The sequence below is a fragment of the Vidua chalybeata genome, chromosome 10 (genome assembly GCF_026979565.1).
Source record: "Vidua chalybeata isolate OUT-0048 chromosome 10, bVidCha1 merged haplotype, whole genome shotgun sequence".
Lineage (NCBI taxonomy): Eukaryota > Metazoa > Chordata > Aves > Passeriformes > Viduidae > Vidua > Vidua chalybeata.
This window is the reverse complement of record NC_071539.1, coordinates 24,098,477-24,123,614: the sequence shown is the minus strand read 5'-3', so window position 1 is coordinate 24,123,614 and position 25,138 is coordinate 24,098,477. Positions and strand designations below refer to the sequence as shown.

The 25,138-nt window shown below is 43.3% G+C and overlaps 1 protein-coding gene across 3 annotated transcripts in view; it reads right to left on the bottom strand.

Moving 5' to 3' along the window:
• PIK3CB (phosphatidylinositol-4,5-bisphosphate 3-kinase catalytic subunit beta) overlaps window positions 1–25,138 on the bottom strand; it is an 85,922-nt gene that overhangs the window by 56,112 nt on the left and 4,672 nt on the right. Inside the window, exon 2 of one of the 3 annotated variants that reach the window (XM_053951880.1) lies at window positions 13,047–13,215. The gene's annotated coding sequence lies outside the window, so the exon portion shown is untranslated. Of the gene's footprint in view, window positions 1–11,242; window positions 11,387–11,808; window positions 11,838–13,046; window positions 13,216–25,138 lie in introns of those variants that run through there. The other 2 variants (XM_053951881.1, XM_053951879.1) reach the window with 2 other exon arrangements.

Genomic DNA, 25,138 nt, shown 5'->3' with positions numbered 1-25,138 from the left:
TGTGTCATAAACATGAAAACACTGAAAAACACCAACTGGTTCCACCCAAAGGTCACTACATGAATAAACATTTACCTGCACTTTAAACAGAGAAATAAAGCAGTGAGTCCTCATCCTGTTTCTGTAAAGATCCCACCACAATTACTGAGTTACTTGAAATGTAATTAGTAGCACTACTTGTGTTTTCTGTTTCTTGTGATCTGTGTAGCCTATTTTCTTCACTACTTTCATGTCTCCATGTTTCACTTCCCAGTTACATTCTGTGAAATGCCTAATATGGTGAAACTACACAAATTCACTTCTGTTTAGTTCCCAAATTTTTGTTGTGCTCATATTTGAATTTATATAAATGAGAGCACAGAATTCAAAAGCACGACTGAACAACTTGTCAGCTATTAATTATTATGAGCCATTTTGTGAAGGTGCTGCCCACCCTGCTTCATGTATCACTTGAAAGGCTTTGTCCTTTATGATTAAAATAAACCCCCAAGTGCAGATTGCAAGGGACTATGAACAAATACAGAAATACCTAAGTGTATTTTACAGACATGCTGCTGCAGTCCAACTTGCTCTTTGATTCCAAAAATTACCACATAATAATAACAGCATTCCATCATTAACAACATGCATACCGTAAATATTACCTGAAACCAGAAGTAATCACTAAGAATAGTCCCTGTGCTGAAGAAGAAAAAATATAAGCATCTAATAAATGCAGTTTAGCTCCAGCTATATCCAGCACTCAAAAGCAAATCTATTAAGCACTTTCAGATAATAGAAGTGTACATTTTAATCTGCTCTTGCTCCCCACTCCCTCCTCTTTCAGGTAGTGAGGCCTCTTAGAAAAAATATTTAAAATATGAAGCATAATTTCAGCATGACAATTTATAATACTGCGTAATGTAAAAACTCTAAATCTGAACTAATCCCAGGCTAGAAGCAAGGGAGTGCTTGGTTTCAAAAACAAAAACCAACGAACCAAACAACACCCTAAGCCCAGCAAAACCAAAAACACATCACCAAAAAAAAAAACCAAACACAAAAGACAATCCTCCTGTCCTCAAACCAACAGTTTAAATCTGAATTTGGATCTAAGAGTCAGATTTGAATAGTATTCGTATTTTTTACACTTCCTTTGGACGTAACACCTAAAATTACAGAATACTTGATGTGAGAACAAACCGACCAATGCAAACCCTTCCATTTTCCTCAGCTGCAGTGCTCAGCTCGGTAATTTAGACTACATGGCATTTTCTGGCATTCCTCATTAATGAAAGGTTTCAGTCCATTCACCAGCTACCTTGTTCCACAGGTTGTTCTGAGAGAAGCAGAAGCATTTTGTGGTGCCAGGAGCGCTCCAGAGAGGAATTCCCTTCCAGATTCTGAGTGGGAGCAGAGCCTGAGCAGGGCTGGAGTTGTGACCTGCCCCAAGAAATGACACTGCCTCTGGCACTTCCAGATGCAAGGTGTGGAAGGATGGAGCACAGGCAGCAGATACATTATGGTCCATGGATTTATCCTCCTGCTGTCGCTCAATCGTGACACCAGTATTTACACCACTGTCTGGAAACAGGCATCTAAAACCCACCCTCTCCCTGATAAATGAGCATGAGCTCCTTCTCCCAGAGCTGATCACTGCAGACTTCCATCTGAACCAGTACTGCATTCTGCACCCCAGCCTGCTGCTTCATCTCCAAACTGCAGGAGCAGTAGGACACAGGGGATGTAAACCTGGGCACACAAAAGAGCTGTCACAGCAGCAGCATCTGTATTTAAGAAAGCAATTATTAACAAACCGACAAAATCAGACACCAAAAAAGTGATTCTTGCAACTGAAAGCAAAGGCTTTTCAGTTTTCACACAAACAATGGCTTGCCCAAGATAGAAATTTCTCAACACCCATACTTGACAGCAGAAAAGCTCAAAAAGTATTTCCCTAAACTCCTTTCAAAATTTCTCCCAAGATGAGTGAGAAAGAAAACAAAGTCCCTCTAAAATCCTATTTTACTTCTCACCGGTACATTGCAAGAAAAAAAGTACATAACAGAACAACAGACAGTTTAACAACAAAGCATTTCATTTGCCACCACACCCCAACAAATCTTTCTTCAGCTTAACTGGATCTGTTAATCACCAAAATGTACATGCTTGAGCTAAAGGTTTCAGGAATGCTGCCATTTCTGAAGAACCCTTCTTGTAGAAGGGGTCTAGCCACTGCCTCTTCTTCAAGAAAATTGTCATTACATAGGCAGAAACCATTGATTATTGCACAAATAGAGCTAAAAACCACCTGAAGAGTAGCGTGCTACTTTCTGGCCAACAAGTCCCAGTTAAATCAACAATGAAGAAACAACTTAGGGCACCAAAAGAGTGGAAAACTTTCACAGAAATTGGTATATATTGTCTGGTTCTTTCAAGCTTTATCAGCACAGCACACAGAGCCTGCACCTCTCATTCTTCTGAGGCAATAACCCCAGGAATTTACCCCAAGCAGTGATATATACCAGGATTTAAAAACTGGCAAATAGTGATGGGAAGAAAAAAGGAGCCACCAAATGCTGAAGGCCTCTATAAATCCTATAGTTGAACATAATAAAAGCTGACAAGTTACAAATAAATCTGAAAATTCAGCTGTGGTTTGTGACATTCACATTAAAAAAAAAGTAACTTGAGGACAATAAAATGATGAGCTGCAGAGATAAACTAAGGCAAGAATTGCTCTGCCTTCTCATTAAATTTACCTAGAAGTTAACTAGAACTGAAATAACTCAGAGAAAACAGCTATAAATAGAAAGGGGTTAATCATTCAAATTTCTATTCCCATGACAAGAATACACTAAAGACTCTAACTTTTTAATCTTATGATGCTTTAAAAATACTTCAGCTGCTGCACTACAATCTGCCTCTACCTACTTTTTAAGGATAATTTCTCCTTTGTTTTTTTAAACACAATAAAGGAGGGTTTTTTTCGACAAAACCATTTTCACCTACAGTCACCAAAGCAAGCCTGTGCATCAGCTGGAACAATTATATGTGCTCACTTAAATGGATCTTTTTTTAATGGGGCCACTTAAAAATACATTTACCTTTTCCCCATCCTAATATAAAGCACATAAAACTTATTTGTCATCGATTTCAACTACCAGAGCTGCTACAAAGTATTTTTCAATTAAGTGTTTGCATTTATCCTAAAAGCAGCAGAGAAATGTAGAATCATTGAGGTTGGAAAAGGCCTCTAAGGTGATGGAGTCCAACTGTTCTCCCAGCACTGCCAGGCCCATCCCCAAGCATCACATCCATTATATTTGTTCAAGGACATGAATTCAAGTTTACTATGCAAAGATACCAAAGAAAGGAAACTGCCTCACCCACAATACATGGATAAAAACACACCAGGATAACCCAGTGTCTCTGAACTCACACAGAGCCTGTGACACACTTGGAAATAGAACCTAATTATTACAAATCCCCAGCCAGTGCTTTACTCACAGTATTTCTCATCCAAGTAAATTAATGCTGAAGCTTTTCAGTTAAACCAAATGGAGTATGGGAAATAATACAGAGAGAACTTCTTTATTCAAAGTGTAGAAACAGATAAGGACTTTTGTCATTTTGTGGTGCCCAGCAGGTTTACTCTAAAGTGAGTTGTAATACAGCATATTTGCAATGACAGAAATTAGGACAGCACCCAATATATGCATTCAGCTGCTGCAGATCTCCACTGACTACTCATTACAAGAAATTGTGAGCAGAAGATTCGACTGTGCTCTTAACATTCCTTCCAACTTTCTAAGTTACATCCTCACATTCTTGCCAAACTTGCTTTTATTGAAGAACTCTACTAAACAGTTTTTCCTTTTTATGCAGAACTTTTCTGCTCTTCCCTCTCACTGCAACTCTTCACGCACCAGATTTATTTACAGCGCCCACCCAGAGGAAACAGGAGCTCCCAGATATCAAAACAGACTGCAGAATGCAAATAAACCACTGTTATGTATTTATGTTAGCTGGACTCTCATTTGTGCAGAATGACACTGAGTAAAAAAAAATGGTATCCTAACAGTTAAAGCAACAATTCAGTAAACAAAATGTTGCTGCTGTTATTATTACTCAAATAAAAATAGAGTTATGTCATTATTCTGACCTTACTAAAATTTTCAACATAGCTAGAGGTCACCTAATTCAAGTGTAAATAAACATTTCTATTAAAAAAATATTATCTCCCTACATTACTACCACTAGTAGCACATGTAAAAAAGAACTTCCAAAGTGCTGGGGAAGTAAAACTGGCCTAGCATGAAGACTGTCAGTATTCTACACATCTGAAGAGTGATTCTCTATCTTTAAACACATGGGAAATTTTGCAGTTGTTTGCACACAGCTTGTAAAAGCTTATAGCATAATAAAATTATTTAAAGTTAGATATGCAATCGGATGCAGATTATCAGTATATTATAAAGTGTTTTTTTATTTTTAATAAAATATAAAAGGACTTTTGTCAAAAGCAATGCATCTGTCTTACATGGATACTAAAACACAGAACAATATTAGCTACCCAAACACAGATAATCAGTCCCTCATCATTTTTATTATTAACAACATAAAGGAAAGTCTCTTTTTTTGCTAGCAAGTTTTGTGCCAAAAATTAATGTACCATTTGCTGCTGACAATCTGCCAGACTAATGGTGTTTTTCTTCACTCCAGAGGCTTCAGAAACTACTACTCACTTTCCAGTCAGCATTCACCACAGATTCCTCCCATGAAAAGAGAAACAAGACAGCTCTTCTGCACACACACACCCCCCTCAGTCATTCCTACAAGCAAATAAACTTCAGCAGAAGTACACAAGTGTTCTTCACTTCCTGCTATTGTGGCTCAAGCCACCATTCCCCAGTTACACTGAAACCTGGCATGAGACAGAATAAAATCATAGAATCGTTGAGGTTGGAAAAGACCCTTAACAGTAAGTTTAACCTTTAACCCAGTGCTGCCAAGCCCAGAACTAAACCATACCCTGAGTGCCACATCTGCACATCTTCTAAACACATCCAGGGAAGGTGAGCGCACCACTTCCCTGGCAGTTTCAATGCTACATAACACTTTTGGTGAAGAAATGTTTCCTAATATCCAACCTAAACCTCCCCTGGTGTAGCTGAGGCAGTTTCCTCTCATGCTGTCACTGGGTGCTTGGGAAAAGGCTGACCTTCACCTGGCTGTAACCTCCTTTCAGGCTGTTGTAAAGGTACACTAGTGTAAAATTGTAAAGCAACTTGTGCCTGCCCCATCCCTGGAAGTGTCCCAGGCCAGGCTGGACGGGGCTTGGAGCACCCTGGGATAGGATAGTGCAAGGTGTCCCTGCCCAAGGCAGTGGAGTGCAACTGCGTGATCTTTAACCTTCTCACCCAAATCATTCTAGGATTCTACATTTCAAATTTTATTTCCCGCTAGGTTTGGACTTGTTTTTGTGGATTCAGTCTTGTCCATCTCCATTAATTAGTACCAGGACTAACACCCTGCTGTGCCTGCTCCCATTCTGAGGCTGTCACTGCTGTGCCCATATGGACAGCACACACCTGCACTGTCTCTGTCACTGCTGTCTTCACACCAAGCACTAACTCTTCCTTGCTTAGAGGATCCCTGGTTAGGACTTGGACAATCCTCCTTAAACATCATCTCTCTTGAACTGCATCCTTAGGAGGGCATACAGATAACCAAATAGTAAATTCAGGAATTCTTTCCCTGTATCAGAAACAAACTAAGATGCTCAGCACTGAAGGTCAGAAATACAACAACGCCAAGCCTACATGATTTTCAAACTCCAGGACACAATGTGCGTGGTGGTGTGAAAATCTCAAAGGCCTCAGCTTCCTCAGCAACACCTATTTAAGTCAAAAAGGGAACTGGAAAAAAAAAAACAAACCAAAACCAAACCACAAAAAACCCTAAATGCAAAAAATATCCCAACACCAGCAGAGAGTAAGTAACATTGTCACATATGGTTAACACACTGAAATTATTTGGAGGTTGGGAGGGAAAGAATGGAGGATCTGGGCAGAAGGACTAACCAAAAGTAGTAAACTTAGTGCCAAACTGTACAAAGAAAAACAAAAAAGTAAAAAAGCTGGGAATACTGAAAGCTAGATGAAGTAGAAAAGAGTACAGGCAAAAAGACCAAAGTACTCTTCAAAACCAGAAAAGGAATCTGAGACATGAAGCCAAGCAGGAAGGGCATTCAGTGCCCAGCGCAATTTTCAAGTAACATGTGCTTCTTTCTACCTGGTCAACTTTGTACTTGGCTTTTTGAGTTTCTGCTGGCAACACTGGCCTTTGTTGACCTGGCTCTCCCCTGTAGCTGTGTCTGTACCAATGGTTTGTACACACAAACTACAGACCAACCTGCAGTCTTCTGGAGGACTAAACAGCAATGCTCACACCACTGACTGAAAGCCATCCTTCTGCAGGACTCAAAAGCAGGATATTTTGGCTGCTACTTGTAGTGACACAAATGTAATCAGTTTTGTAAATCACACAGGCTTCATATTCTTCTGTTGTGAACATTCTATACTCATCAACATCAAATTGTTAAGTGAAAATAATAGCACATTTCAAAATGTTACCTTTGCTTGTTAGAAAATAAAATGATGCAACAATATCAAAATTCATCTCTCAAGCACCATATTTGCCAAAGATAAAAAAGGTACTGCTCAACAGTTAGCTCCCATAAGAACCTCAAGCACTAAAAAATGTTACCAGTCGTTCTATTTTCTAGAGATTTTGTACAATGCTTCCCAAATCACCCACCTACTCTGATTTTTAAACTGCTTCTGATACTCTGTAGCTGCACACTAGCAGGACGTCCCCATTAAATCTGTCACAAAACCACTTGACGGCAGAACTCTGAGCTTCTGGCAGTGTCATGTAAATGATTGAACAGTCCACATGACAGCTTCCATAAACAACTGGCTATTCTTATGCTTATTTTTAAATTATTTCATTGCCCTGATACCTTCTGTGCTCACAAAGGACTTCCAGAAACACCAAGAGTTAGCAAACACCTCATAGCAACACTGTACCATAAAAGTAACGGCACAGCAATATTTTTACAAATTCTTATTAACAGATAACTTTCCCCACAGAGCCCCACATGACTTCCACAGAACTCTATCTACCTCTGCCAGCCACACGAGCTCCTGCCCACATTCTGCCAGCTGAGGCCAACTCCAAACTTACATCCTCCAATTCACCTCTGAATTCTCTCACTGAGGTTTGTTTTTTATTTTTAAATCCAGTGGATATATGGTGCCTGGGGGCAAGGAGAGGACAGAACGACCTAAAGGGAGAGCAAGCAGTGCAAGCTCTAATGGAGTGCACATCACTTAAAACTGTCCATTAGTTCCAAATTAATGCCTCTGCTTTCTGCTTTGCATACAACGAATATGGTGGGGGAAAGCCCCAGAAGAGCATTGTGAAAAGAAATTTAAAATCAACCTAAACTTTTAGTAGCCCCTAAAAGTGAACCCAAAAAGCTGGCAATGAGAACACAGTGATTACTTGTGTCTCATCGAAAGAAATTAGCAATAACAAGTGCTGTCACTGTTCCTCCCCTTACAACTAAATTCATGCAAAGACAAAACATAACATCACATATCAGCACAAAAATGAAACCCCCAACACAGCCTTTACTCCAAATCAAAACAGTTTCTGGAAAACAGGAACACAAATTGTATTTATGTAGCCAGTAGTGAAGTATTAAAGATTATTTATCAACCTAATATGGGAAGTAAAGCTGTTCAGCTTTTACAGCAGCATATAAAGCTGAGCTACACAAGCATAAAACTAGACCTCAATATCTCTGATCAAGTTCCTTTAAGATATTCGATGAATTCACAAAGCTATTCTAAAAGAAATCAGTAATTACTTTTGCAAACAGAAACAGAAAAGCACCCTTTACAATTCAATTTCATAGCAACAATTTAATGTAATGCTACGTATGAAGAATGCACATGTTTAACAAGCTTGGAAAAAACAAGAGTAAGCTGTGAGTAGCAAATTTACGTATTTTGTGTCAGAAGGAAGTTACAGTACTCCTAATTCTTATGCTCTTTTAAAAGTAAATACTAAACATACTTCTATATACCTAGATGTAGCTCCAAAGACACAAAATTACTCCCAAGTTCAGCTAATTCACCGTTTTAAGTCAGGAGCACCTAAGGTAAGAAACTGATAGAACTGCCCTTCTCCTTTTTGAATGAACGGAAAAGGGTTTGGCCAAAAGCCAAAGCAGGGAAGTGAGGACTGCCCGGATCCTCAGTTTGTCTACAAGCAGCTCCTGGAAGACTGTGCCCTGCAGCAGGCTGGGATTAACCTTCGGCTGCATAAAAGCAGCCAAAATCAAACCAGTAACAATGCACACACACAAATGATCAGTGGGGAAGCAGAACTGCCCAATCCCACTTCTCAAAGGAAGCTGGTTTTGACACCTCGGTGTCACTCTTTGTTTCTTTAATCTTCTGAAGCCAGTATGTAAATTCAATTATGTTGGTACCTCCATATCCACGGGCATTTGCACAGGAGGGCCTCCTCTGCAGCTCCTAATGTATGTAAATGAAACCGCATTCCTGAATTTCCTTCCACCAAAGGCTGGGATAAAAAGATTTACCCATGTAAACGTGATAGACTAACACAGATTGGTCGATGTTGCCGACAGAGTACCTGATCAGTCAGGCATTATGGAGATCCATGTACCCTTCACCTTGGAGGTTCCCTGAATTGTGATTATTTCAAAGGTTACCTGCTGTTTATCCTGGATTGTAAGTACGCACCTTAACCCAAAGCAAAACTGCTTTCTTACTAGCTACTACTAAAATAAATTACAAAAAAAAAAAAAAAAAAAAACCAGTTAAATTTCTAACACAAGATGATCTTGCCCCCAGATCTGATTTAATTATCAAAACAAAACACGAAAACGCGTTGAAACTTTCACACGTCAGTGACTAGACTAACAACACTGCCACAAAACAGTTTCATGCACTCAGGCATTAGTATTTGAATTAATTAGTATGAAATTCTGGCCTCCACGAATCAAAGTCCTCATACTTTGAGGCAAACGATTTGAGAGGCAGTGTGTAACACCGTGTGTGTCAGCCCAAGAGTACTGCTTTGAAGGAAAACACACATTCACTAAAAAAAACCAAACAAAAAAACCCCACCAAAACAAACAAGCCAGCTTTTCTATGCAGTTGTGTGAATTATGCTTATTTCAGATGTTTCTGTCCTGGACTGCTTCCACAGAAACTGCCAGTTGGGAACTGCTCCCAAGAGTGGCAATTCAGAAAGTCCAGCTAAAGCAAAGCAGCCTTTGGATAAATCCAGCATCACATTCTGCAGCCCAACAAGTCCTGCATTTGTTTTCAGGTAAGTTAACTGATGGCAACCTTTAGAGAACCAAGGGTAACACTTCCACGTGTATCTTTCGATCTGTGAAAAAGCACTTAAACTGCTTGAGCTGTGTGCCCTGGTCACTGAAACACAACAGCAGCTTTGTAAGTAAACAGCCCAAGCATCAGCCTGCATCCACACAACTTCTAAATAACAACTTTCCTTCCTCTGCACCCTCCTCCTATATACAGCGTTCTAACAGCTTGGGGTTTTACTGGATTTTGGGTTTAAATTATTTGCAAAATAGAGTATATAAGAGAGATATGCAAACTTTAAAGAGAAAAGAGTAGTGGAACAGGACATGTTCTCTCTTCACTACATCACAAGAGTCAAAGAATGATTTTTTTTTTTAAGAAGGCTTTCCTACACTAGAATTTGGAGTTCTGCCAAAAGTCCATAACAATTGGAGAACCAGTGAATTCATGACATCAGATATTCCAAGGAAGTGAAACCTGGCTGAACGGAAGTGATTTTTACTCAAGAAAAATAAATACTTAAATAGACAAACAACAAAACTATTTTAAGACCACATATAGAGGAGATCTCTTTTATTTAAACAAAAAAAACACACAAAACCAAAAAATGCCCCCAAAGCATTTAATCAATGCTAAAACCCCCACTAAAGTATGTTTCCAAGGCAATACACATTAAACCATTCTTGATGTGACCAATATCCCTGATATTCTTTTTTAAAAGGTCAGTAAACCAGTTACCAAAGAATTTTTGTTCAGTAATCCTTTCCTGAACCCCCACTCCTGAAAAGCACTGCTTGCTGGCATGAAACTCCCAAAACCTGGAAACCACCATCACTCTGAAGGGAAGCTTCCAGATCAAAGTTTCCAGCTGAGGAGATTGATCCCCAGCCTTAACACATTCCTTAGACTTCACAACCCTCTGCAAAGCACATGGATGTTCAATATTCCTTTATATGCAATTTTCCTAACATCAAGCATGCTCTAAAGTTTTATTCCACCTTTTAATTAATATTTGAAGGCATACAGCTGTGGGAGTCTCTAGCTAATACTGCAAAACACAGGCCAATCAAATTTCTCTGACATCCTTCATACATTCATCTCACTTCAAACCCTGAACTATGGTCCTGAAAACATAAATTATACATTGCTGAGGTTTCCAGCTTCAGGAACTTCCTAAGCCTGAATGAAGTTCAACATCAACAAAACAACGGCAGCAAAGACTTAGTACCTAATATTTACAGTTACGGCTACACTTGTCAATTCCAAATGAACAAAACTTCAGTGTAGGCGGTGACAAGAAAAGCCAAGACTGTAAGTGCATAAAGTTCGGGAAAAAAAACATACACCAAAACTAAACCAAAACAAACAAAAAACTCTGTACACCCCAAGAAAAACTCAACTTTCCGGAGTTTGGAAAGTGTCCAGCATGAGTCTAAGCACACATGTGTTGCAGCTAGACAAACCAGCGAGTCTGGCATGAGAGGTTTCCGTTTCTCTTTCAGGAACTTTTTGGGACTAATGAAGATTTATTCCCCCCCTTACAGAGAAGCAACTCCTCGTCTGTGGCTGTCTGCTTGGAGAGCACACGATGACAGCGGTGCCAAAGCCACCGCTCTGTGCACCACCCTGCACAGCGCGAGCAGCTGACTGCAAACACATTTCCCAAATACTGCTTCGCCATACAAATTCCTGCGGTTCCCAAGGAAAACAACGCTCAGAAACCCAGCTGAAAACAACCGGGAGTATCGAGTAATAGAAACGCCACTTAAAATTCACAGAGCAATCACCAACAGTTCTCGGCTAAGGAAAAAAAAAAATAGGAAAAAAACCTCCAGGCAGAGCGCAAAGCTTGTCCGGCGAACGCTCGGGGGGAGCAGGCACCCAGGGACCGTCCAACCTCTCCGGAGCGCCGCCGGGCCCCGGGCAGCGGGAGGGGCGAGCCAGGCTGGAGCGGGGCCGCGGGTCGGGCTGGCCCGGCGCGCCGGCCACTTGTTGCGGGGCCGCTGCCGGCGCGGCGGGGCACAAAGGCGCCCGAGCCCTGCCGAGCCCGGCCCGGCCCTGCCGGCCGCCCCGGGCCCCTTCCCGCCGCCAAACGGCCGCGGCCCGCCGGAACCTTCCCCGCGGAGCCGCCCGCGCAGTTGAGCAACCGCGGTGTCGCAAGCGGAGCGGAGCGGAGCCCTCTTCCGCGCAGCTCGGCGCCCGGGGCGGGGAGGCACCGCCGGCAGCGGGCCGGCGGCGAGAGGAGCCCCGCCGCAGCCACACCGACAGCAAGCGGTGCCGCCGGTCCGCCCCGTCCCGTCGCGCTCGGAGCACGGCCAGCCGGGCACGGCCGGCCCCGCACGCCCCGCACAGCTCGCATGCCCCGCACGCGCCCCTGCTCGCCCCGCACGCCCACCTGCCCGGGCAGCGGCCGCCGCCGTGTCCGCGCCGCCCCAGCCAGCGCGGCGGCGCTGGAGCCAGCGGGGAGCGCTCCCTCGGCCGGCACCGGCGCTGCGCTCCGCCGGGGTTACCAAGGCGATGGCTTCGCCCTCGGGCCGCCGCCGCCAACCCGGGCCGGGCTTTCGCTATGGCACCGCGCCGGGCGGCCAATGGCGCGGCGCGTCCCGCCCCTGCGGCCGCTCCCCTTCCCCGGAGGGCCGGAGCTGGCCGCGCCTCCGGCCGGCGCTGCTGGGAGGGCCGGGGTCGCCTTTCCCCCGCCCTGCCGCGGGCCGGGCCGCGCAGCCTCTGGCGAGCCGGCCCTGGCGCTCCGGAGCGCTCCGCCGGCCCGCGGACGGACGCGCAGCTCCGCTTCTTTCCCCGCTCCGGCGCTCCGCGGGCGCGGCTCGCACTCGCAGCGCTCCGGAAGCCGCTACCGCACCCCCAGGTCGGACTGCGAGCAGGGGCAGCCGCCCTGGGCACGCTGGAGAGGCTCATCCCAGAGCACCTTTCCCGAAGCGCCTTCTGGAAATCAGCAGGGAAGAGCTCATTATAGCAGTCTATTGCCTTGCCAATGAATTCACCGATACGTCCTCATTTCAAGAGTCTTGGTGCTGAGCGGCCAGGAATAATTCCATGGGAACTAGTACATAGAAAAGGGGGCTTTCTAATGCTTAAAAGAAGCAAGCAAAGGAAGGCAAGGTAGAATGTAACCGGTAATGAAATAACTTTTGCATGCAGCGGGCACGTCCCCACCCACTGAAATCAGCAGCAGCATTCCTGCCGCCTTCAATGAACACAGGGCAAGGCGTAGCACATCCTTGTCCACAAAGAGTATGATCATATTATGCATATTTTAACATCCCTATGCTAATAAATCATGCTGTATCATTAAGCTTGTCTATTTTAGTCTGTTCATTTTTCAAGTTATTCCAGTTTTGAAAATGGGTGGATGGATTTACTTCCTCAACTTCACTTGCCGATTCTCAAAGCACTAAAAATCCATTAAATTTGGATCAGAAAATATCTAGGAAATGTTTTGTTGTTTTTTACAAACCACCCAACCAACCACAACATCAATTAACTGGAAATGTCTGGGAAGGACAGTGATCTCCCCTATTACTTCAGCAAATGGGATTTTTGCATGGTGATCATGCAAATGCTACCTCTAGGCAAATCTCAGTGGAAGGGCAGAAGTTAATGAGAAATCTTGCCTACCGTGTGTCAGTTGCCTTCACAGCCTGTCTGTCCTGTGTCAATTAACAGCTCCCCTTCCTGCTTTTAACCAGTTCCTTAAGTCTGCTCAGTACCACAGGCATTGCTCCTGAACATCATGCTGCTACTTCACACCACAGAGTGTAGTAACTTGCCTTGATCTCCCTTCTTCCTGAAAAAAAAAAAAAAAAGCAGAGTTCAAATGAAACTGGTTTATCAGGCAAATGTGCCACTCATACAAATGGATCGTGTTCTACATGGCAAAGTTTAGTTCAGCATGTTGAGCCACTTGTTTCTTCTGTTTAAAGTTTACATTGCAATTGAAATATATTTCTGAAGAAATAAGGCATTAATGAAATCCAGTAGTGTAAAAAGCCCCAAATCTGCAGTTTTTCAAATCATTCTGATACTTGTGGTTTTGACATTAAATATTCCAGATAGTCTTGGCTTAGACGCTGAAACTTTGGCTCAGTAGTTGGCCTCACTGATGACAAATGGGTTTGTGACTGGAAAGGCTTGATAACGTTTCTTTAAAAGGAGCTATTTACTCTGGATCTTGCGACATTAGGTGGCTGTTCTACAGGATCCAGTGCAGTCTTTGCAAAGCATAAGCCAAGTATGATGTGAATGACTGAGCAGACGGCTGCAATCCAGAGCCTTAAAAATCTGTTTGCTGTACTGCCACCTTTTTCAATTGAGTAATGATGCCTTGAAGTGTCTATCACACATAAAGCCCCAGGCACTTTAAAACTGTCTTGTATAGACAATTTCTGTGAAAAGACTTCAGTGAAACCTGACCATGCCAAGTTTTTCTCCAGGGTTGTAATCCCTGATTTCAAATTTCCTTTCCATTTTCTGTTTTATGCCTTCAAATACAAGATCAGGATTTAGCAGGGGGAATAAAGAGATCTCAGTCAGTAGTTATTAAGGTATTTCAGATTACAGTTGATCAGCTTGCATGATATTCATGTTCTTGTCACACATGAAGTTGTTACAGACAGTGTGTGACACGGATAAGGAACTTGCCTTGAAATATCTTAAGGAAACATTTTTATATCCTATGTGGCATGCAAAAAAACCCCACCAGACTTCAAATATAATTTTAATTTTCAATTTCCTTACCTTTAGATTGCCTTCCCACCCCCCTTCACAAAACAACAAATGTTCTATTATTCTGCCCCCCAGGCCATTGTTACATGCGTTCACAGTATAATGAAAGGGCTTTGTCTGAAAAGGCTGGATCTGAGTCATGTCTTTGCATGTGAAACAGCTGTACACCTAGGGCACATTCTTGGTTGCTTGAAAATGTGTCGTTTTCAGTTTTTTGGGTTTACACTCTTTGAATCCTGTGTCACTGCAGTGATCAGAAGAAAGGAACTAAGTCGTTTCTGTATTTGCAAACATCACAGAACTGTGACAGCAGACCCAGACATTAAAAAAGGCAAGTGGAAATGCCATGTTAAGGATGTTTGGCCTGAAGCAGAAAAAAAAAATTAAAAAAAAAAATCTAAAGGACAATGATCCAGAACACAGCAAAATACTAGGCAGGAGATACTGGGCTTAAAAAATATTTATTAGAAAATTTAAACACTCGTAGCAACTTGCTGCTGTCCGATACTGTGATACAATGGCAACATCTACAAACCAAATGAGCTTTGGGCAGTTAAAGCACAGGAATGTTTTCTGGTGAGTACAGAATGACACAAGAATCTCTCGTCACTAATTCTTTTCTTAAAAAAAAAAAAAAAAAGAAAGAAAGTTATATTCAAAATTGTGTGAGCAATAGTAGAGAGAATAATGGTCACCACACTGTATGGTCATCCCTTTGCCAGCTTGCTGCCTACTGCTGTCCAAATAAGGGCTTTCAAACATTTTGTGTATGACAAATAACATGTCACTCTCCTCAACAGTCACTACAGGAAAGCCAGTTTGCTTTGCAACATTTAAAAAATAGCTTGTCTGTTAACAAAACCTTCATCTCCCCTTTGAAAGCCCTCCTTCATCTAGACTAGAAAAAATATGTCCCCTATTCCCTAAAGTAGCAGGTTGTTACCGTTTGGAAGGTAGAGTCATTAGTCACTGAAATTTAAGTAGTGTTAATAAACAAGTGAATAATACTGGTTGTGACTATTTCAAACCATTTGTTTAGTACAATAAATCCCAGGTTTAACTGTCGAAGCCTATATTTAATTTCCTGTAGGGAAAACGCTAAGAGATTCCCAATACATGATTTCATGCCCTAGGTTAAAGTACTGCAACACATAGAAATGGTATGACAGAGGATAAGATATATGGGTAGCATGGTCCTGTACCAGCTCAGCTGATAAATGAAAGTTGGCCTCCTGGACCTCCCCCATCTCTGCAGTCATTCAACAGCCCAGCCTGTGAAATCCAAGTTGACCACTGCCACCAGGGCCTCTCGGGGTGCATGGAGAAGTGCTAATGGCATGGTGAGGGACGCGGGGTGACACGCCACCTGGATGCTGTGGGCAGGACACTCCCCAGAGGTGCTCGGGCAGTGCTGTGGTCCCCGTGCCCTGGGTGTCTCTAAGAGCTGCCCTTGGTGTCTCAGCTGGCCCCGTGCAGGGGCAGCAGCAGCAGCAGCAGCAGCCGCCAGCCCGATCAGTACCAGACTGCAAAGCAGGTGGCACACAAAAGGGATGCTGGCTTTGGCTAATGGAGCAACAGCCTGCAGCCAGAACATGCAGCTTTTAACAGTGCTTTGCTAAACCAAGTTATTTAACACGAGCAAAATCCAGTAGAAAAGTTCTCTGAGAACTCTGAGAGCGTACAGGAACCAGAGAGGCAAAGCCCTCTACCAGCTGCAGCAGCCCCTCAAATCCAGCTGCAGCATCCTGGCACTGCCCTAACACTTCACTGTTCTGTTCCCCCCGCTGAATTCCATGTCTGAAGCCATTCGTTTTAAAATTTTAAGCCTAACTTAAACGACATGGAGCCACTTGAAATACAGGGCCTCTTCCTAATTCTCCCTGACCTCCCAGGCTGCTGTGCTGCACCAGAATCACCAGCAGTCAGCTGCTGCACCCACCAGGGCAGACACAGCCATGCTGTGAACTCCTGGGCTCACCTCTCTCTGCTTTTCCCCGTTCAGACAAGCTGTGTGAGCTGGTGAGCAGCAGCAGGTCTGAGCTGGAGGGAGGTCTGACCCCACCAAGGCTCTCCTGGAGCACTGGCTGTGCTGGTGATCCCACAGAGCTCCCCTGGTGCTCCCCAGACCTGGGCCCTGGCTGGGGAACTGCAGAGTCCCTCTGCCCTGAGGCTGCAGCTGTGCCAGGAAGGGCTGGGAACTGAACCCCCACCCACCATGGAAACCCACAGCCAGAAGGCACATGGTCCTATTGCTTCCAAAGCACAGAAGCCCCATGGGCAGGAGCTCCTAGGCAGGCACTTTTAAATGGCGGCATTTTGATCACTTTATGCAAATTCTATTGTAATAAAGCAGCAAAATTTTAATAGCACTAATCTATAGACAAACTGACTGAAAATACTTATTGTCACTAATTCCATACCATAGCCAATGTATCTTTTTCTGCATCTGTTCTGGTTTCTACGTATGGTCACACTTTATAAGACAGCTTTTTCATTAAGTATGTGGACCTCCATCTGTACCAGCAAGTGCAGATTAAAAAAAAAAATACTCAGAATTAGGAAGAGTAAGGCCTTTACAACAATCAACAGCATCCTGAAGTGGCCAACTGACTTTCCTGCTACATTCTCCCTTTATATACAAATAACTCTACAAAGTCTTTCATTTTTCCAGTTTCCTAACGCAGGCTTTGTAAAAATAGTTCCATCAACACAAAACAAATTCTTTCATCCAAAAGGCCAGTGCTGACTAGAACAGGACTTCTGTCCACATGTAACCTCACAGCCCACACAGACAAGTCTCCCACCAGCTATCATTTCCTCTGCCTACTTTGTGGGCCTGAACTCATAACCAATTTTATTAACATAACTGGATTGGTAGAAATGGCAGTTTTTAGACGATGCACCGAGTTCCCTTGTGTTATTTCTACCAACTTTTCTAATCAAATACAAAGATCCCATGACACATTTTGACAAAAAGTAGGGCACAGCCAGCTTATTTATTCTTTTACTAAAAATAGGCTTCAATGTCCAGCAGGTTGTAATGTGTGAGACAGCACTTCAAGTGTAACAGCTGCTCCTCCGGCCTCAACACATCTGTGTTACCAGCTCCTCTTTGCAATCTGCTAATTACCAAAATCAAACATCAGCCTTCACAAGGAGTTCCCTTTTTCTGAAATGCTTTCTATGATTAGGCTAACCAACAATTGGAATAGCAATAAAATATCTTCTCATCCTCACAGGAGGAGTTTCTGACACCCTTCCAAGCACAGCACAGCATGTTTTACATCTCTTAGATTAATGGCATATTACTATTCTCAGCCAGAGGCAAAGACTAGAAAAAGATTCATTACAGGAAATCCATCTCTCTCTCAGCCTCTTTGCATATTTATTTTCTAGCTGGCCTTTTTGTTAAGGCAATTCTTAGAGCAGATGTGACAACTGTGAAAACCAGCAATGATCAGGAACACTATTGAGGCTGTCACACATTTTAATGACTGTGGATATGAAACACTGTATTATTTCAGAATTTCACCTTGAGGAGACTTTCAACTGACGTTTTGTCAAGTTTTCTCAGAGGACATCGTTGTCCAGCCACAATGGTGTAAGTCATGGTTAGCAAGACTTTGTTTTGTCAGAACTGCCACAAGAGAGAAAACAGTCTTTGTCCCTCTAATACACTGATGTAGTTATCCTTTGGGTCAAACACATTTACTGACCTGAAGGGCACAGAGGGCATCACCTCAGAATTTGGCCATGCAACTTGGCAAACCAGGAAAGACTTGCTCCAACCTAAATCTTTCTTCACCTCGCACAAGTTACACGTGATGTGCAAACCAAAGAAAGATAAAAGCAAATGTGCTGCTACCATAAGACACAGGTACTGCATTAACATTTCACTAGCCCATGGAAAATGTGATCAAAACAACAATTTCATTGCTTATCACCACTATACCTACACAGCAGGGCAAACTGAAGAAGTTGTTGTGAAATTTAAAAAATCTGTAAGCACTAGAAAAACGACAAATACTACATGCATCATCATTCCTCAAAAATAACAACTCTAACTACAAATGGACTATTATTGTGAATCTCTATCTAAAATCTCAGATTCTAACTTCCCTCTGGTGACTGTGTTGTAATTTTAATACTACTGATGAGTTTCTATTTTTAAAAGGACTACTAAAAATACATATATGTATAGCAGATAGGCTTTCGAAAGGTGTTTACAGATGTCTTATTAACAATGTTTCAAGTCTAATGCTAATTCATGTATAACTAATTTCAATGTTTATTTTTCTGTAAAACTGTCTTACAATAAATCAGTGCAAACAGAGTCACAAGCACACGCTGAAATTGCTGAGAAGCAAGAATGTTCAGTTCCCTGCTGCAGCAGATAGAAATAATTTCATCTCAAAGTTCTACTAAACTTCGATAATCCAGAGCCATGAGTCCCATCCTTGGAAAAAAGAACATTTCAGAGCATAGTTATTAACAGGCACTGCACAACTAGTGCAGGAGAGATTCCTGGAATACTCCTAAAATGCCAGTACATTTTTTAAAATTCATTTTTCTAGCCTTTCGTTGCTACACAATCCAGTCATCCTGAATCAGGAAGACTCATGTTATTTCTAGGAATTATATTTTAGACAGTTTCTTCAAGCTACAGATGCATCATCCTAATTTTTTGTCTACAAGAATTAAAATTACTAAGTCTGGCAAGATGCCATTGGAAAAAAAAATGTTGCAGCGTAGGGAGTACAAGTATATTATTACTCCTTTCAAAACTAGAAATGAAGCCTGCCTTGCTGTTTTGGAACCTCCAGGCTTTGTGCTGAATCACTTTTTACGAAGTTTCCAAGTACTGATTAACCAAATAAAAAACTGTGTGTTTCACCCACTCTGCCTGGCAGTCTATCACAACAAGTTGAAAGTTTCATTAATATGACTCACATGCCTTTAGATTAAACAAATATGCAAATGATGGCAAGTCTTTATTTATCACAGCTTTGTCAGCAAAACAAAATCATCCAGCAGGTGAATCATGACATTGCTGTCTGTGGATGAGGGAAGCAGAGATGCCTGCTGAACTTCACGCTCCCAATCTATTTCTCCTTCTCCTCTCCTTCACGGTGTGACTGCAGCCCTGCTTATGTGAGCAGAACTCTCCCTGCCTTTTCCCCAGCAGAAAGGCACAGCTCACTTGGCTGCAGTTCAGAAAGTCCTCCAGGCACACCAGGAGAGCTGCAGCCGAAGTGCCTTGCTCAGGAGAGTGCACTTGCTGCCTCCCTCTGCAAGGGAACGTGGGGATTATTTCCAGAAGGAGAAGTGCACCCATTTCAGTGCCCTCTCCCCTGCTTGGAGAGGGCTCACAGGGGGCTTTTGTTGCAGTTCTGTTCCACTCTGGAGAAAGACTGACAGGGTGGCAGTGCTCAGAGCAGGAGCAGCCATCTGGACAAGGTTAGGTCACCTTCACAAGAGAGCACGTTCCAGCAGCTCATAAAAATGTGGCTCAAGAACACTTTTTCTGTTCCTGGAATGTATCTCATGGCCAAAGAAGGTAGCTACAACCAGGAAAATATTCCATGGGGAGCAAACAAATTCTGCTGCCAAAGTCATTCCTCCCTGCTCCACCCCAGCTGATATTACACAAGTTGAATAATGCATGTCAAGGTATTAAGTAACATGTAAACACTTCCAGTAAATGTTTCTGCTGCAAGCCTTGCCTTAACTGGTATTGCTTCCCCCATGTGATAATGGAAAAACATCTTCCTCAGTTCTTCTGCACCGAAAGCTTATTATTAATGAGGCACTTCCCACCAAACGTTGGCTGGTAATCTTCCTCGTGCCCCATCTCCAGGGTAGATTTTAAACCTCTTGAAAACTCAGCTCTCTCAGAGATGGCCTTCTCTGACAGCCTCTGACTGGCCTCACCCTCCACTGGTGGCTGGTGCCTCAGGAGGATTGCACTTCTGGTAATAGTCTCAGGAACAGATGACAAATTTCAATGGAAGCAAGCTGGGGGTTTTCTCTCCCACCAAGGATGTTTTATACGAGCCTTGTCTTCCCATCGTGCATTGCACAACAGTGTTCCCCACCCCAATTTTGAGAATATGCGTTTTCACATCTTTTCCCAAGGGGAGCTACAGCTCTTTTCAATCTGTTATATTTTCAATCTGCTTTACTGTCTGGGACACTCCACAACAGGGGTAAAGGCAGTTCTGAGCCAACTGACAAAAGGGGACATGGTTAATCACACCACTGGGATGAAGATGGGCTCTTGAATCACCTCCATGAGACTGAGAATCATTAGTCCCAAGGGAGAACTGCCCAAGGAAATTTCTGGGATTTTCCACTGGTATTTGAAGGGTTTTCTGCAGGAGAGACTGACCTAGGGTTAAGTATCCAAGGAAATCCCAGGGAACAACACCAAATTCCACTCTGAAAAATGCCTGGGCAATAAGTTTGAGCAGAGCTGTTAAGCAAGAAGGTAACCTTGTTGTAACATGGCATTCCCGAAGGGGTAATAATTAGCATTGACTCCATGATTCTCAGAAGGCTGATCAATCACTTCATTATACTATGCTTATCAAGAAACCTACAGACAGTCACAATACAAGTGGACCCAACTGGTCCTTGAATCCAAACACTATCACTATTAGTTAATTAAGAAATTACCCTTTGCTAAACAAATCTCTAGAACACATTCTACATGTTTACAACAAGTGTAACAAGTAAAGATAAGAATTATTTATAATTCATTTCTCTAATCTTCTCACAGCCTTCACCAGGACAATGCCTGGGAAAGTTGTGTGTTGCTCTCTGTGGCCAGAGAGCTACTACCACATAACCTCATGCATTTTCTATAACTTTTTCCAGGTATAAATGATTTCATTTGATGTCTGTTAACTGCACGGGGCTGAGAGCTGTGGATTGAGTTGGATTGGTTCCTTTCCATAATTGTTTTCCCAGCAATTGAACTTGCAGCCCAGCTGAGGATCTGACACCAGCAGCACTGAACACTACTTAGATCCAAGTCACTGAAATTAGTAAGAAATATGCTCCTGTTTAGGCAATAAATGGAAAGCAGAATGCCAGTGAACAACCTTCTCCAAGCCTTCTCTGCCCCCTGCTCACAGCAGCAGCCTTTTGTACCTGATCTCCCACATCTGGAAGAGAAGTAATGGCAACATCCCAGCTCCCAGCAAAGGCCTCCCAGCTCTGTCTGACAACTGCAACATCAGCAGCAGTGACTGCTCAAAGACCGCAGAGAGCATGGGAACTGGAATTACACCCACTATGCCAAAATCAGGTCACAACTACACGACAACTATTGGGCACTTCTCAGGAACTGATACAGGCTGATTTTTTTTTTTTTGTCTGGGCTAATCAGGACAGGCAGAAAGCAAAAGCCATGCCAGAAGGAGCCTGTCCTGCTCAGAAGATTGTTCAGGAGATGGGTAATGACTGCATTACAGCTATCACAGGAATGCCAGTAATCAGTAAGGAGCAATTTGAAGAAGGGTTTCCAAATGCTACTCCCTGCTGCTTTTAGTTCCCTCACAGAAGAACTACTGGAAAGACCAAACCCTCCAGAAACACCTTTGGAGAAAGCTTTGGCCAGCCACTACTGCTTTCCTAGGAAAGGGTAACTCACTGCAACCTTAATTCTTCTTTATGCTGTGAAATAACCTTTTTCTTTTTTTTTTTTTTTTTTTTCATGAAAGACTAATAAAATTATTTATTTCCAGACTTCTAAAAATGTTAGGGCTAAGTGGACACTCAGAAAGACCAGTGGTGTCTAGACTTCTCAAGACCTGAAAAGTTCACCTGAAAAGCTGTTTATTTTTCATCCTGAGCACTGAGGGCACTGAAGCTCAGGTATAAATTCCTGGTGCAGAGAGGAATGTGATGACAGCAAAGAAAATGCTTTTGTAGTGTCCTTTTTCCCCTCCACCCACCCAAAGCAGAATTGTGCTGCCCAGCTCCTGCCTGGACAGGGACGGGGAAAGAGGGACAGGGGAACAGGCAGGCACCAGCCACAGCCTCCACAGCAGCAGCAGGTGGGATAAAGCAGGACACTCAGAGCCAGGAGGGGCTTTCCTGAGGGGGCTCCTTGGTGTGCACATTGCACACGCATACAGATGTGTATAATCCACACCTCCTGCAACTTCACAGCACTTTGGCTCTCAATACAGCAAGAAATGCCCGACCTCAGCCTGTCACACACCATGAGCTTGTGTCACACTCCATGAAGCTGTGTCTGGCAGCAGCAGCCTCCCAGCCCTCTCTGCAGATATCCCACATCCCACCAGGAGCTGGGAGCATGCCCATCCAGCAGGAAGGCCAAGACTGGATGGTGATGACAGGCTGTACACATTTGGCATATGGAAATGTTTACATAGCTGACTGCACACGGGTCTGCATCCTTATTGCTGTGTGCTCAGCCACAGATCTTGGAGCAGAGCACTTTGGCATACCTGTGTCAGCTGCAGGGATCCACCCAGACCTCACCCTGCAGATTCACCCAGACCTCAGCTGCTAGAGCTGAGCTGTGAAGTGAGGCCATCACAGGAGAGCATCCCACAGAAATCCTTCCTAGCCTTTCTAGTGCCCCCACTCAATGGACACCGACACTCAATCATTGAAACTGGAACTTCAAGGACATCCTTACCGTGCCATTAAGCTACATTTAGAATTCCTTTTGTCAAGTACAATTTTCAGTTACAGTGACTCAGTTACCGTGAGGACTACACAGGTGTTTCAAAACAGCAAATAAAAAAGATAGAGTATCAGCTCTCAAGCACCTTTGTTCTGAAGCACCATTAACAACAGAGCAAATACCTGGAGCAGTCACAATTCAGGAAAAGAAATCTCTACATCCCAGTGAAAAAAATCTCAATTCATGAAATAGCACTGTAAAACTTCCAGAGCATCCTATGCTAATTCCTTCATGTAACAGATCCAAAATAACCTCTTAAAACACTATTTTTAAACAACAGTCTTTTCCCTTGATAATTTAACTTAAAGATGTTTATTTAACCTTTAAATCTTGGCTCTTATGCTAAATATTCCTCACAGAAAGTCTGAATAAAGTATTAGAGAGATCCATACTTCACCTCTTCTAATCTTAGTCACATCTTAAATTGCCATCATCACAGATATATGTTAAGAAGAAATACACTCAGATATGAAAAACAAGGTCCTGTTACAGCACGTCAGGTTTTCTATCAAAGAACATGACATTACACTTTGTGGCTTAATAATTTTCAAACCTAAGAACTGATGATGCTCAGCTAAATTATCCATAAAATATGCCTTGAAAAACAGCATGGTTTTCTTTTGCTGTTTTCTCTCCTTCCCCCACAACAGCAGCTGGGGGAACAGTCATGCAGTTCCATAGTGGTCTTGGCCATATGAACTCTATTAAAAAACTGATTATTTCAAGTTGTTAAAGATCAGGTGATAACCTCCCTCAAAAGATGAAAAAATGTGAACAGACCCTAGTTAGTTAGCATCTGACAGAAGTGGGGCTGTTGCACTGTGTAAACGCTGAATTAGAATGATAATGCAGGGAGACTCAACAAAAGCATCTTTGTGTTTCTCCCTGCAGCAGGGTCCGTCCCTTGCAGCATGCGGGACTCTGAACACTGGGTTTTCCACACCCTGCTCTGATGTACCTGGCAGGGCTTCTACCGCGTGGCTTAAGAGAAACAGCCCGTGTCCCATGCTGCACATCTTGTCTGGGGCAAAAAGTTTTTAAATAAATCCTTCTGGGCTGACTGACTCACTCTTACCTCTCAAACACACTTGCCCACGCATCTGTGGCACTGCCTGCAGGAACCCCAGCTGAGCACCACTGCTGCTCCCTGGCCTTACCCAAAAATGGGCACTGTCCCTGCCTTCCAGGCCAATGGGATGTGCTGCTCCAGGGGACACTGGAGTGTCACTCCATGGCAAACAGCTGCTCTGCACATCAGGGACGGGCTTTGTCATTCACACTGCTGGCACCCAAACACGCCAGGGTCACACTGGAGGCTGCTGCAGGCCAAGGCTACAATAGACACCGCGTGGCATCACTGCGTGGCATCACTGCATGGCATCATTGGATGGCATCACTGCATGGCATCATTGGATGGCATCATTGCATGGCATCATTATGTGGCGTCACTGCGTGGCATCACTGCATGGCACCATTGGATGGCATCATTGCATGGCATCATTATGTGGCGTCACTGCGTGGCATCACTGCATGGCACCATTGGATGGCATCATTGCATGGCATCATTATGTGGCGTCACTGCGTGGCATCACTGCATGGCACCATTGGATGGCATCACTGCATGGCATCATTGGATGGCATCATTGCATGGCATCATTATGTGGCATCACTGCGTGGCATCACTGCATGGCATCATTGGATGGCATCATTGCATGGCATCATTATGTGGCGTCACTGCGTGGCATCACTGCATGGCATCACTGCATGGCAGGTTCATTGCCAGCTCCCAGTGACTGTGCTTGCCTCATGCAGGTTTTCTGACAGACACTGAGTGTCCTAATTAGCAATTTGCCTTTTTAATGCCCAGAAGATCACACTGTGTTGGGCACCCCGGGTCTGCAGGGCTGCTCCCACATACCCCCACCTGTAACCTTACACACACAGAAATCCTGCTGAGTCAAACAATCTTCCCAAGCCAGTCTGCCCCCAGCATATGCCAGCTTCGGTACCTTTTGCCCTTTTCCACTTCATTCCATCTGTTTATGGTCTTTCCATCTAGTTAAATATGATTTTCCAAGGTTTCCAATTAATCTTTTTGCTGTCTTTTTTTTTTCCTATCTGATGTCCAGTTAATGATATTAAAGGGAAATTTATTAAAGAACTACCTTAGCTCAATTTTTTTCCATGTTTTTTCTCCAAACTGGCTGAGTGTGACCTTTGCAAAGGTATTTAGCAGAGGCCTGTCATTTGTCAAATTATTTTTCCA